Source organism: Dermacentor andersoni, chromosome 10, assembly GCF_023375885.2.
Source record: "Dermacentor andersoni chromosome 10, qqDerAnde1_hic_scaffold, whole genome shotgun sequence".
NCBI lineage: Eukaryota > Metazoa > Arthropoda > Arachnida > Ixodida > Ixodidae > Dermacentor > Dermacentor andersoni.
In genome coordinates this window covers 112348821-112363134 of record NC_092823.1, presented here as the reverse complement: position 1 = coordinate 112363134, position 14314 = coordinate 112348821, and the positions used below count along the sequence as shown (strand labels likewise).

General features: G+C 48.6%; 1 long non-coding RNA gene across 1 annotated transcript; it reads right to left on the bottom strand.

Moving 5' to 3' along the window:
• Nucleotides 1–11273: 11273 nt before the first annotated feature.
• LOC140213727 (uncharacterized) lies at nucleotides 11274–12636 on the bottom strand. Its single transcript, XR_011890641.1, has 2 exons — nucleotides 12426–12636; nucleotides 11274–11351 (listed from the first exon to the last, which is right to left on the bottom strand). It is a non-coding gene; the product is annotated as an uncharacterized lncRNA (long non-coding RNA).
• Nucleotides 12637–14314: the final 1678 nt, after the last annotated feature.

The following is a 14314-nucleotide window of genomic DNA, read 5'->3' as shown; positions in this document are numbered from 1 at the left end:
CTAAGTAAACTAATTTTACATCTTTTTTTGGAAACGCCACCACGAGGCGCACATGGAAAGCCTGGGGCAACTAAAGGAGCAGCTGTTTCAAGAAGTGTAGCGTTTACGGGAAGTCAAGCCACACTTCCCTGCACTGGAGTGCCGCTCACATGAGGCCAAGCAACGCCTGCTTCAGAAGCCACTGGCTGTACTTGCTTATGGCGCCAGCCAAGCCCCTTGAACGTGAAGCCCCTTCATAAGAAGTGAAGAAGAATAGGCTAAACATTTCACGTCACATTTCTTTTCTTTGCTTTAACAAACTTGCTGATTTAGTATGATGATATGAAGCAAGACTATTGCTGATTTACCACAAATAATTTATTATGTCATTCTATAATGCAACCACGCATACACACCAGGTGCAGCATGACTTTGAGCTTGAAGTTATACAGCAGCGATAGGAATGTGCACACTATCAGGCGCACCTGCACTAGTCCCAGTAATCCTGGTGGGGCGGGAACTCTTATTGCGGCAGTGAAATGACCAGGCGCCGGCTCGCTGTCATGCCACTTTAAGCAAGAGACCACACTGTAAATGTTCAATTTTGTCTTGTCTCATCAAATGGTGACAATCACCTGTTCAGGGGTGGAGGTATTCCGACTTTATTATAACGTCTGAAGCAACCCTATGAACACACAGATAAAGTTATGAAAATTGCTTTCCTATGCTCCTTCATTTCCTTTGCATTGATGCATTTTATACAATTTTTTGTCACGGTATAAGAGAGCTGAATGTGTACTTCTGCAACTCTTGCGTTGTCATAATATTTTGTTTTCATTCAGTGCTATTCGAATGCAGGTGTATGTTTACCTCTTACGGTGCAGTTTGCTTACAATATTTATGGCTGTTTCGGTTTGTTAACGTCAGAGTAGGCTATTACGGCGGCTTTTTTTTCTATGTGTGCCGGTCCACAACGCCATGTTCTTTTCACAAGTAGCGACGTATCTGTACATTTGGTTGTGATAAATATTGTTATGTTGATGCGGGATGATTTATGCACTTGTATACCTTGTGGTATAGGTTAAGCTGGGGGCTGTTTCCTTGTAACTGTGGAGTACACAACTTTTCTTAAACAGCGCGTGCCGTTACCTGTGACACTTTAGGATGCATTCATCTGTGATTTCTTAGATGCAACACGGGGTGATATATCTATTTTGACATGGCCCTGTGATAGGTTGCATACGTCTCTACTACTACAGCACTCCTGATGATTCTGACACTTCTTTAATGCAGAGACTGTTGCACATGATGTGTATATAAACACATTTTACGTTAAAAATGATTGTAGGATGAAGGTTGAAATAATAAGAAGGTAAGCTCCAGTTTTGTTTGATGCTTTTATTTACATATCCCTGCTACACTTGCAGTGCTGGCTTCCACCTTGAAAATATAACAGCGCGACATTCCAGTTATTGAATTCCACTATTTACAAGTGAGGGCACTTTGTTGAAATCTATGAACTGCTCATGTGTGAATACACTTCATAGCAGCCACAGCGTTTGACATGTTGGATGACCAGTTGACGGCCTTTTCATCGCTCAGAAGAAACGTTGCAGTTGTGAGACAAAATGGTGGAGGACCTAGAAGGTGCACGATGGAGCAGGTCTGACGTGAAGTGTGCACGTTGGCTTCTGTGAGGGGATCCACGGGTTGTGAAAGGGAGGAGAGAAACGCTTATGTCTTTCATTGCATAAGGGGAATAAAGGACTGTCTGCGATACCACTGTAAAAAATACTGCAAAACAAACCAGCAGGCTACATCCATGACACATGGGGCATCTAGGCGACGATAACAGAAGAAGCATGCAAATCATGAAAAGGACGGTTATAAAAGCTACTGAAGTTTAGTGTGCTTTCTATCTGAAACCTTGTTACTAAATATCTTGTTTTACTTATTCTAAATATAAGTTCTACATAACGCTTCAATACACACCTTTCGCAATGCTCGACAAATCATGAATGATTTGCAGACATCAAATGCAACTGAGTATGGAAACTATTTTGTCGGTATTTTCACAACATGAAATGTACAATGCAATTATATGGTATCTGTTAGATTACATCTTGCTGACGCTATAACAGCTTGTTTGCACCTAGCGATGATTACGCTGTTGTTACCGTCGCAAGTGCCGCTGCACACTCCTTAAGCAATGCAGGATTTGTGTGCGGGTACGCCAAACATGCCAACAACAGTGGAGCGCCTACTGATGCCGCTACGTGCGGACGCTAAAGGTCGACGCTAGAGGTCGGGTCTGCGAAAGATGAGCAAAATAATGTTGGGCGGCGTGTGCTCGCGGCGCAAGCACAGCACGCGCTAGGTCATTCTATGAGCCCGCGACGTTGGTAGTCTTGTTCTGGCGCTCTGCTGCAACCCCTCTATTCTAGACATTGATGTCCCGGTCGTTGTAAGATGACCGATCCCAGCAACCTACCACCCTCAGGCAACCTTGCACCTGCTGCTACCTCGCGCTCGCAGGACATCGCAGTTCTACAGCTTCGCGTGCCCACTTTCAGGAGCAATGACCCACAGGTTTGGTTCGCCCAGGTCGAAGCCTCCTTCAGTCTACACCACATCACCTCAGAGACTTCTCGGTATCGCCACTTACTTGCCAACATGAGGTTGCTTACGAAGTGTCGGAACGTCATCGCTGCCCCATTGGTGGATGTCCCAAACCATCAAGTGAAGCAAAATATCTTGGACTGCTCCACGGTGTTTTAGAGCGCGCGCCTCCCGCAACTGCTCCCCTCCGAGAAGCTTGGAAATCGCTGCCCTTCTCAGCTGATCAACAGCATGCGACGGCTCCTGGGCTTGCAGCGCTTGCCGCAGTCCACCCACCTTGTCTTGGCCGCTGCAGGCAACTTCACTATCGACCACCTCGCCCAGCTCACTGATCGAGTCCACGGCGCGATTTCTCTTTCTGTCGCCGCTCTCCCTTCCACACCAGAGTCCTCTATCACGGCCTTCTTAGAGACCCGGATCGACAAGGTCGCCGTCTACATCGACTCCCTTCGGACGTCCTCTCATGGCCAGCGCGGCTCTTTCTCACGCCCCAGCCTGCGTGCCGCTTCCCCGAGCAGTCCCTACTGGCGCAATGCTCGAAGCTAGCCATTTTCGAACACATCGCACTTTTCAGCACCGCGCCAACCAGTACAAGTTCTCAGGCCACTAGTCAGGAAATGTACTACGAGTTCACTGACGGCAGGATGTGACCGCGCCTTAGAACCATTATAGGTCGCATTTCCAGCCTGCACTTTCTTGTAGATCCTGGTGCCGGGGTCAGCATACTGCCGTCATTCTGCCCTTCTGAGTCATCTAGCTCCACCCTCCGCATGGCGAACTCTACCTCCATCCCCACATATGGTCTACGGTTCCTCACTCTCGACCTTGGCCTACGGCGGACGTTCCGGTGGGTCTTTATTCAAGCCGACGTCATTCAGCCTGTCCTCGACTCTGACTTCCTAATTTCGACCTCGACATCAGCATGCGCCGCCATCACCTGATTGACAAAACGAGGCCACTCTTCATCTCTGGACTTCTGTCGGCTGGCGCTCCCAGTGGTATCGGTCGCTGATGCCACCATGCCCTACGTTCGCGTCCTCGAAGACTTTACTGACGTAACGAGGCCGGGCAATTTAAATCAGCTGCCCAAGCAAAGCCTAACCTCCCTCTCCCCATTGTCACGCGTGGTCCACTTGTCGCAACACGTCCGCGGCGCCTCTTCAGAGTGTGTCTGGCCATCGCTAAAGGAGAATTCGAGCACATTCTCCAATAGGTATTATTTCCCCTTCGTCCAGTAATTGGGCCTCCCTAGATCAATTGGTGCCCCAAAAGAACCAGGTGACTGGCGTCCATGCGGTGACTACCGGGCGCTTAGCGCTCTCATGGTCGTCCATAGATATCCCCTTCCTAGCATTTAAGATTTGCCTTTCTGCAAGTAAATTTCTATCTCTCTCTTTGCAGATTACACAGAAGCATGCAAAACCTTTAGTAAAGTAGACTTTGTCAAGGCTTATAACTAACTCCCCGTTAAGCCGGCCGATATACCGAAGACGGCCCTTACTAGATCCTTGGGCTTCATTTAGTAAGGGCGTATGCCCTTTTGGATACGCACATCGAAAGTTCGAAATACTCATATTTGAGGTAACGCGCGCACTCCCGGCTATATTTGTCTGTATCGACCTCGAGTGGCATCCATTGGGCTTCATCTCTCGGAAACTCCAACCTGCGGAGACTCGCTACAGCTTTTTTACCCGCGGTCTACTCACCATGTACTCCGCCATTCAGTGCTTCTGGCACTTCTGGGAGGGCCAGCCATTGTATGTTGTAACGGATCATAAGCCTCTGGTGTATGTCTTCGGCACAAACTCTTCCAAGTACGTCGCACGTGAACTTCGTCACCTGGCCTAGATATAGGAGTTCACTACGGATAACCGGCGCATCAAACACCTCGAACATGAGGCTGCTGATGAACTTTCCAGCATTCTCTCCCTTGGCACTTCTACAGAAACTTGACTGGGAACTTCTATCTCGGGCACAAATGGAAGACCCTGAGCTCCTAGTGCTAAGTGACAATCCCCGTTCCCACGGTCTACAATTCGTTCTTCACGCGTGGGTGCCTGGCTCACTCTGGTCTGAAGCAGGCACAAGACCACCAAAGTGACCTGCCACACGAACACTCCCACTTACTCTTTCTTGCCATCTGGCTGTCGCTTTCACCACGTTCTTCATTTTGTCAGACCACTTCTTGCCTCTCACGACTGCCAGTACATTTTAACAATGACGCTTCACCTGTTGGCCCGAAGGCATGCTCATTCCGGACATCGCTGCAGAAATGGTCGCCAAAGCCTTCGTTTCAGCATGTTTTTCCCGCTTCGGCTGCCCCAGCATTGCGACCATTGATAGCGGCCAGCCATTTGTACCCTCTCTACTTCCCTCAACCGCTTGCTCGGTGCTAAATAAAGCCGTACCATTGCATACAACCCCTGTGCGAACAGCATGGCTTGAGCAGCTCCACCACCAGCTGAATGCTGCCCTCACTGCGCATCAGCATCGGCAGCAGTGGGTCGAGAACATTCTTATTGTGCTTCTCGGCCTACGAGCTGTCCTTCGTCGCAACCTTGGCTGTTCTCCGGCCGAACTCGTCTACGATGCACCCCTGCGGCTTCGTTGCTTCAGACCCCGGGCCACAGCTGCTTCAGTATCTTCAATATCTACAGGACTGCATTCAGCAACTGCGCCGCGTTCCACCTCCTTCGGATCACAGCATCTTTGTGCATTCAGACGTTACGTCTTCGACGCAGATTTTCTTATACGAGAGGCTGTAAAGGCACCTCTCGCACCCTCCTGCGATGGTTCGTACCGTGTCTCCCACAAGACGCTGAAGTCCGCCACCTTTCTATTGAATGGTCATGAAGAGGTAGTTCCTTTATGCCGTTCAAAATCGACCTAACTTGAAACACCTCACGAAGCTCCCCGCGGATGTCGCTGGTGTATCCGCGGATCTGCATGTAACCAAGACAGCACCGCCTCCACTTCGCCAACGAGCACATTTCGCCGTTCCGTCTTTGCAGGGGGCCCTGTTGCGCAAACCGACGCCGCTACGCACGGTCTCTAAAGGTCAAGGCTGTCGGTTGGCACGACAAAAGATCCGCACTACAAAAGCCCCTTCTAAGAGCCTGCCACGCTTGTCTTCTGGTTCTCGCGCTGCGCTGCAACCCCTCTGTTGGTGACGCCAGTGTCTCGGACAGCACACGCTCTGTACTCATTCGATACGCCTTGTTTCCAGACGGATTTTATGGCATCGGGTCACCGTTATTGCCACGTTCGCTGCTATTGCTGCTGCTGTTGTCATCACTTTCATCATAGTCGGTGTCGCCTTCGAAAGCGGAAGGTTCTGCAACACAACACATGACGCGACAACTTTGGCTGCACGTTCCGGCTCCTAGAGGAGGGTGCGGTAACTGCTGCAGACAGCTGTACACCTCTCCACTATGGTACGCATGGGGGCATATGCTGTGTTTTACCTCCCCTTGGCTGTTTGCATTGGAGGATGGCGAGGAACCAAAGTGAAGAACTACGGCTCCAAGGCTTAGCCACTGTCCAAAAGGACATCTTGGGCCAGTTGGTGCTCAGATTTATTTCCTAGGTATACTTTGTTTTTTTCCTACCAACTGTTTAATGACAGCATGAAAAAACTTATAGAAGAAGAGACAACTTCCGAAGTGTATTTTGTGCCACAAAGTATACCTAGAAAATCTGAGCCACTCTCACCTGCATGAAGATAAAATAGTGGATTGAGTACTCCTCTGACGAGAAACTTTGTTCCAAACTGAGCAAAGTTACATCATTCAGCAAAGGCATAATTCAGACGTTGAAGACCCTAGAGTTTGCTGTCTTGAGTCCCAAATCATGAGTTGGCCATATCGACACAAACTGTTATCCATATTACAAGCGCCCTACTCAGTGCCTGCCCGATGCTGAAGAAATCAACAAATATTGGGGCTACCAATGACACTGTAGCAGAACTAATGTGTGTTCATTTCTTCTGCTTCTCGCTAGCACCGGGTACAGTAGTTATAGATGCTTAGAGGGTAGCGGGCTAAAACAATTAGACGGGGGCCATGGCGGAACCCCTATGTACTGCAACGTCTTTTCTTGCGCAAACTTCCGCGTTTATTTACTTCGTCTTTTTCCTACATCCTACCCGCCCAAGAAGCAGGGGGCATCGCCACGTAATGCAGGACATTAACTGGCCTTTTATGCATGCTGCCGTTTTGTGTTTTCGTGGAACAGGCCCGCACCAATCCATCGCGCCCGGGGTATACCTTGAGTACTAGAGCCAGTGGCTAAAGAAATGTGTTCTTTCTGTTGTCTTCCATTAAAACGACGTCGTCCAGCTTCACGCTTTGGTTAGAGCTTTGCGGGTGCTGATGTAGATATCGTAATTCTACGAGATACTTTTTTTCCATCTTTCCGCGAGAGCATTACGGACCCTTTGACGGTACTCGAGCCTCCTGATAACATCTTTTGGAATAGCCTGCGGCCAGCACGATGTGTCGCAGAATCTGGGGTTCGCATGAGGGAGGATTTAGTTGCGAACCAGAAAGTGCACGGGACATACCGGCGACCATTCTCCTACTTGTGACTACGTAAGGTCAAAAGGCTGGAGTTGATCACGGCTTCCACTTCCAGGAGTAGAGTACTCAACTCCTCGCTTTCCAGACTACTCTTCCCAAGAACATTGCACAGGGCGGACTTGATCGACCGCATATGTTTTTCCCACCAGCAACCTCACCATGGCTCATTGGGCACCAAGAACTTCCTCAGATGTTCTACGGTTGGCGAGAAATGAAGCAAACAGAGAACCATTCACAAAGACGGCCCACGACCCGTAAATCTTTACTTGCCCTCTTGAAGTTCACCTTATCATCCGAACACACCGTGAGAGGCACTTCCCTACGAGCAAGGAACCTTCTGAACGTAAGTAGGAAACTGTCGGAAGAGAGGCCTACTGTCATTTCTAGCTGCACTGCTCGAGTTGTTGCACAAGTAAAAAGCACAATGTAAACCAGGGTACACTGAGTTTGGTTTGCTGCACTTCGTATATAATAGGCCACGGAAGTCGATTGCCACCACTTCAAATGGACGAGATATAGTGGCTTGGTGTGTTGGTAGTCGAGCGCAAACTACGCTCGAGGACTTGGTGCGGGATCGCTTGCAGGAAAAGCAGTTGTTTATAATCTTCTTGTCTCTTCGCAGGCATGGATTATGCAGAAGCACTCACGAATTTGTCAGTGTAGTCACTATTCTGCCTTGTAGAGCACTACAGCCTGTTTACATAATCACCAGTCTCGCAAATTCATGAATCTGGTGCAAAATTAGTGGATAGTTTTCTTGATCTGAAAGTTGAGCTTTCTGTAGACGTCCACGGAGATGAAGTTGTCCTTTGCTATTTAAGAACGGAGGTATATCACGCAGAACGGAGCGTCTCGAGAGTGCGTCTCCAAGACAGCTGCTCGATTTCCTGGGAGACAACGTCATGCTGTGCTCGCATTATCCAAAATTCTTCGACAATATGTAACTGTTACGCTATAATAGGCCCTGTAAGCACAGTCCGTGCGCGTCGAGTCCTTTCCACAAATCAGGACACTAATGCCGCGACTCTTAGAAAGTTGGATGAGTTGCTGTACTATTTCCCGTTTATGACGTCTTCACATTGTGTCTGGAGAAGAACTTTCTCTTGATATTTTTAGTTGAGCTTCACATTCAACTTCTGTGAAGCAAACGGAAGTTGGCTCGATTGGCCACGTCGTTTCGGACTACTTCGACCAATCTGGGTCGAGCCACCAGCTGCGGCTCTCTCGCAGCGATGTTGCAGATAATGCTATGCGTCATCAAGTCAGATGGGTTTGCCTCACAAGGGCAATAACGCCAGGTATCTCTATCGGTACCTTCTGCCATCTCAGCCTCTCTGTTCTTGATGAAAGTACCGAGTTTATCGTCTTGCCCGTGAGTCAACCTGAGCATAATTGTATAGTTTGACCACATGGCATGTGAGAAATGTATGGCGTACTCCATGAATTTTTTAGATAGTTCAGTAGTCGTGATTCTACAACAACACCCATGAGTTCAAGTTGTGGCAGTGTCAAGGCTTTTGTAGATGCAATGCGAGACCTTACTATGATGAGGGCCGTAGCACAACAGCTATGACGATCAACTGTTTCAAGGTACGCGCATGCTTCGTAAGCTCTGGGACTGGCTTCAAGAAAGACATGAACTTGCACCATTGTGAGTTCTCCTGTTATTTGACTCATGGCGAAATCTTAAAATCATCATAGATCTGAGATTAACTACTTGAGCGCACCACTCCTTCCATATTGCTTCAATTTACTTCGGTAGCTCAGCATCCCGTAGGATTTCCAATGCCCCATAACCTTTGGAGGAGTAGCTTGCCGGTTACGGTGAAGCGTGAGAGTATATCCAGGGGATCGAATATCCTGGACGCTTTTGTTAACAATGTGAGCTTGGTGTTTACCTTGACCGAAGCTAGAAACTCCATGTTTGACATTGTACAGCACATCAAGTTTTCGTCTTTCGTGAGCCGGTCTGTGCCAAGGACTGCTGTTGAGCTGCTGTCAAATTTTTCTGACACTCTTCGTTTTCCGCATTCATGCCCTGCAGCTGGCTTTCGTTTGTCTTCCAATTCCGAAGCTTCATTCTAGCGTTACTCAAAATTAACTTTGACCTGTTGTGCACAACCAAGCCTTCGTTAAAGCTTCAGGATCCTATTAGCAACATGTCTACATAGAAACCCTTCAAATATCTGCCGAGCGTTCTCTCTTCTGCGTCTATGTTATCTAAATGGTGGTGTATTGTTGCTACCAGGAGAAAAGGACTTGATGTTGATCCGAATGGCATGCGTGCCATTCGCAATTTGACGATGCTGTTATTTTTGCCACGGGGTACATTCTGAGACCACAGAAAAAGAAAGGCATCGCGATCCGATGCCTGCACATCTATTTGCAGGAACACCTCGTCGATGCTAGCATTTATGGCCATTGGGCAACATCGAAATCAAAGCAAAACTTGAAGAATATCCGGCTTAAGAAGGATCGACATTTCGGCGAGTTGGTACTGGTTGAACGTCTTGAAGGGGCGGCTATATATATTTTCTTTGGCTATACCGGCTGACCGCGTTTATTTACCTTAATCTTCTTTTTGCAGTAGTAACAACATTACGAGATTTCTTCTGCTCCTGGCAGGTACTTAGTAGCATGCTTGTAACTTAGTGAACTGTTTTAACATTTTCAGTGGGAGCACTACTTGGTTGTATTTCTTCTACTCCGGGCAGGCACTTACTCATATGCTTCTAATTCAGTTAAAACTTTTTGTTGGGGCAGATATGGTGACCTATTCGCTACAGAAGCATGACTTCGACAAAAAAAAATGTTTTGTCCCACGAAGGTAATATTCCCAGGCACTCCTGATGCGCCACACTTGGAACCACCGGCTTAGCGATGTCGTCCGCTAGAATAACGAGTCATGGTCTGACCCCGGACGCATAGTAACCAAGGCCAGGATCCTCGTGTTCGCGTGGCAGATCTGAGGAAAATGTGAACGGAGAAAGTGCGCATTGATAACGTGCAACTGTCCAAAAGAATCAGCAGCGCTCGAGATTATGACGTATACTTACAACAAGTTTAGGGCGTAGTGGCCCTTCCGACACATGAACGTAGCCTTGCGCTCACCCTTGGTTGCGATAATGGCAATGAGGCCACCGTCCACGCAGCCGATGACGCCGGTATTTGCAGCGCGGCAAAGAAAACCCCCTTCACGGCTGCATTTTCTTCAGATGTCTTCGAGAAATGGACCCACTTTATGCGGGCTCCTTCGTTCATGGCAGCCTCTGTCTCCTCTCGAATGCACTCGCTCACGGTCGACTGCGACCCCTAGATCGCCTCCTCACTCTCTGCGGACGCTTGAAAGCTCCCGGTGGCAAAGAAGTGCAGCACATGCACCTTCTCCTCCACCGACAGTCCCGTCGCTCGCTCTGCTTCTAGTTTACCCGCCAATTCGTCGCACAACCACCACACCACTTCTTTCGAGAGTCGAAAATGCTGTCGAAAAAGCTGATGCGGCATGACGAACGCTTCGTCTGGCCCTCTGTGCCCTCCTCGGCGACGGCGAAGAGCCATCGCCATAGCGAGCAAATGTGCAGCCATTTTTATGCCTCCTGAAACATCCCTGGCTCCGGCGGTGCCAGAAAATATAAGGCTTATGGTCCTCATAGTTGGTGCGTCAACGTCAGTTAGACGTTTCGGGTTCTTGCGGGTAGCTGACGTCGCGTGATGAACATTCAAAATGCGCGCGGCACGGTCACATTTGACCAATGAAATTGGGGGGATGGTGGCAAAAGCCACAAAAGAAAAAAAGTAATCGAATTCCTACAAAATCGCGCCCCGGATTTCGGTCTTGGGCGCGGCATTTTTGAGCGCTAGCTGGCAAGCGTTACGCAGGCTGCGCTGATTGGAGACGCATTTGTCTTGCTTCTACTGCTGCCTAACCAGCCGCGGTGTTATTGCGGAATAGTTTTATTTTTCAGTAAAAACGATAGCCGACGATCTTTACAAGCTTCTGTCGAGTATGTACCACGAACAATTTCATAAAGTAGACGCAATACGCCTTGTAAATGAGGAAACGTTTATTTTGCTCTATATAATAGCTCACTCCGCGCCTTTTGTGTATTCATACAATGTTGTGGCACCAGGTGAGCAGAAGTAGCTCCCGTTCGACGCTCCACCGGATGGCATCGGCTGAAAAAAAAAGTAAATTACAAGCATGTGTCATTTCGGTATTTTGACCTGCTAGGAACTTCAATTGCGCCCACATCGGAACGGGCGGAAAGGTGAATGGACAGCACAACAAACAACAGCAATTCGCCTTTACGTACAAGGCGTAAAAAATACCCCACTTGTCCCAAACAATAGCATAAAATAGGAAGAAAACATCTGATTTCCAAGCATTACACCATTGGCCGACATTATTTAGAGCACTTTAATAGCGCACATAAACGGGCGATAGCGCGTTTCTAAATGATCTTGACTTCAGCCAACGGGATGGTACGTTGCGCAGAGGGGGCCATGACCCAAACTCTCAGCCGGACCATGCTAGATGCACGCAGATTCTACTCTACTTCTACTCGCACTATAGTCAAATACGTGGGTGCAAAGTTGGTTTTCAGTCATTCAGAAGGCAGAATTTTCTAGTTCCTGGTTTTTGAGTCCCTCGGCGTTATCGTTTACGCGTTCTGCCGGCGCAAGCAACACACTTCCGTGTTATCACTCTGGGCAATCGCTTGTCGCGTTTTCGACAAGCGTGAGCACCCAAATAAGGTAGATGTTGCGGGGCCACAAAAAGCGCCACAAACTTCTCTAAGATTCAGCACGCACGAAACTTTGTCACGACGGGCGAGCTGATTCTTAGTAACTGCATCAGAACGCCAGGCTCGTAGAGCTTGCCTGGAAAGTGCTCCGATATCTAACAAAATTAATTACAATAATGATGGGGGCGAGAGAAAGAGTCACGAACTTGTCCCAGTAAGATTCAGTACACGCGAAACTGTTCCACATGGCCGAGTTGCTTTTCGCTAACTGCGCACAGAGTCGGGTGCGGCGAGCGTGCCAAAAAACTACCCAAATAAGTTACCATAATATTGGGGCCCGTCGAAAGCGTCGCAAAGGTGTCCCAGCACGAGTCATTAACTGAAATTAACTGCGCCTAGAGGGGCTGGCACGTTCTTGCTAAGTGCGTCACAAGTCTCGGTTCCGTGCCGTGAAAGCTTAAATTGCTTGAAATGTGTCGCCTACCTGTCAAACGAAATTTCTTACCTTGCCGTTGTCAAATAGTGCAGAGGTGCCGTGCGGAAGTGCCCAAGGAAAGCAAGGATAGGCCGGGTGTCCTACAAACTACGCTGCATCCAGAAGAGACAGACATGTCGCTGTACAGGTGAACTGGGCGAACGCTCGGACGCGCAGCCGGCCTCGCTCACTTCGGTGGCATGGCTGACGTATGATGCATGCATCTGGCGGCTGTGGCGTGCCGTTAGCTTGTTGCTAGGTAACGCCTGAAATACAAGTCCCAAAGTGTAAATTCCTTCATACGCAAAACTTCCTACTTCTAGCGGTAGAGAATTAAAAAAATCAAACTGTTGCCTGTAGGTTAATTTGACGTTTCTTTTTTTTTCTTATGCTCGCGTCAGCTAACGGATGGCGCGATCACTAGCGGGGACGTGTTTCCTGTTGCCCAGCTTTGGCTGAGGATACTCTCTTGTTAAATTTTCTTTACCTTTGTTCATACAGCGTAACGCCTGCCGCATACGGAATAACCGGCGCGGTCATAGAGCGCGTCCTATGTTACGCGGAATCCGCTAGACCAGAGTACATTGCGCGCTGGCTTCACTCGCAAGCAGCATGCTGGCCTAGAGTTCGACTGTGCTGACGAGAACGGGCCGAGTTATCGCTTTCGCCAAACGATAAAGCGCTCGCTCGCCACAATCTTGTGCGCATGCGCTGAGGCAACAACTGGTCACCGCTCTGCCGCGGGCCGCGTTCAACACGCCGAGTTATGCAAGGGGCAAATTTGCAGCGATACTGCCGTCGCCGACATGACGTGTTCGACTTCGTCGGCTATTGCTTCGCACGCCAGACTGTAAATTGCCCCTCAGGTATCCCGAATGAGAACACGCCGCCGCTTTAAAAGACAGCTGTCTACGCTGAATATAAACGGAACACAGGCGAGCTCAGGCTGCGCGCGTTCGTCGGGCCAATAAGAATGTCGGCGCGCGTCATCAAGCACTCGCCAGCCACTGCAGGGAAACGGCCAAAGCTTGCCATGCCTGTCTAGCCGAAATGTGCGATTCGTATCATGAGCGCTTGGAGCCTGAAATCGTCGGGCAGCGTTTGGCGACCTTGGCTAATAAAGAACAATGTAAATGCGTGGCTGAATAGACTTCTGAAGACTAACGAGCGTTTGCTATGCTGCAAGATGGGTCGAGAGATTCGATTGGCATCCTTGTAATTGCGCGTTAATTGCGATACTAATACCGCGTGAATTATTTGGATAATAAACATGAGAAAGAAATAGAATACACACACATAACGGACATTAGGTAATCGAATCATTTCTGCAACTACGTAGAAATACGTAGATCTTCTCATCTTTAGCATCGTCACTTTGTTCACTCTTGTCTTTTCTTTTCAAGCCTCTTTAAAGAAATGGTGAGCCATGTCTATTGAAGAGGCCATTAGAGCCGTTATATTTCAGAAAGAAAGACTTGCCTGCTAAATCATTTCCCTTATTTTTATCTTTGCCAACTTGTGTAAATATTCTAGTCCCAATGATGGATCCCTCGAACGAAAGGAAAAAGCCGTACAGATTCTTGGGTATCGCTTCGTAGTTGTCTGCTGAATCACTGCTGGTTTCGAGATGCTGTCTCACCCCACCATCGAAGCGCGGGTTTGACAGTCGCGAATAGACGCTTGATTCCCCGAGAATAGGCAGCAGCGTTGACGTGATCACGGATATCAATACCGGCATGTTGAGTTACCGGCAATAATAGTCACGGCAAGTTGAGTTACGGCAATCAATACCGGCATGTTGGCTAACGGACTGCGTCGGTGGCACAGCCACCGAGCCCATCCTGGTAGTGATATCGAAGTGTAATTATTTCTTAGTGGAGTCGAAACATTGATCCACGATTACGGTACTCCATAATTCC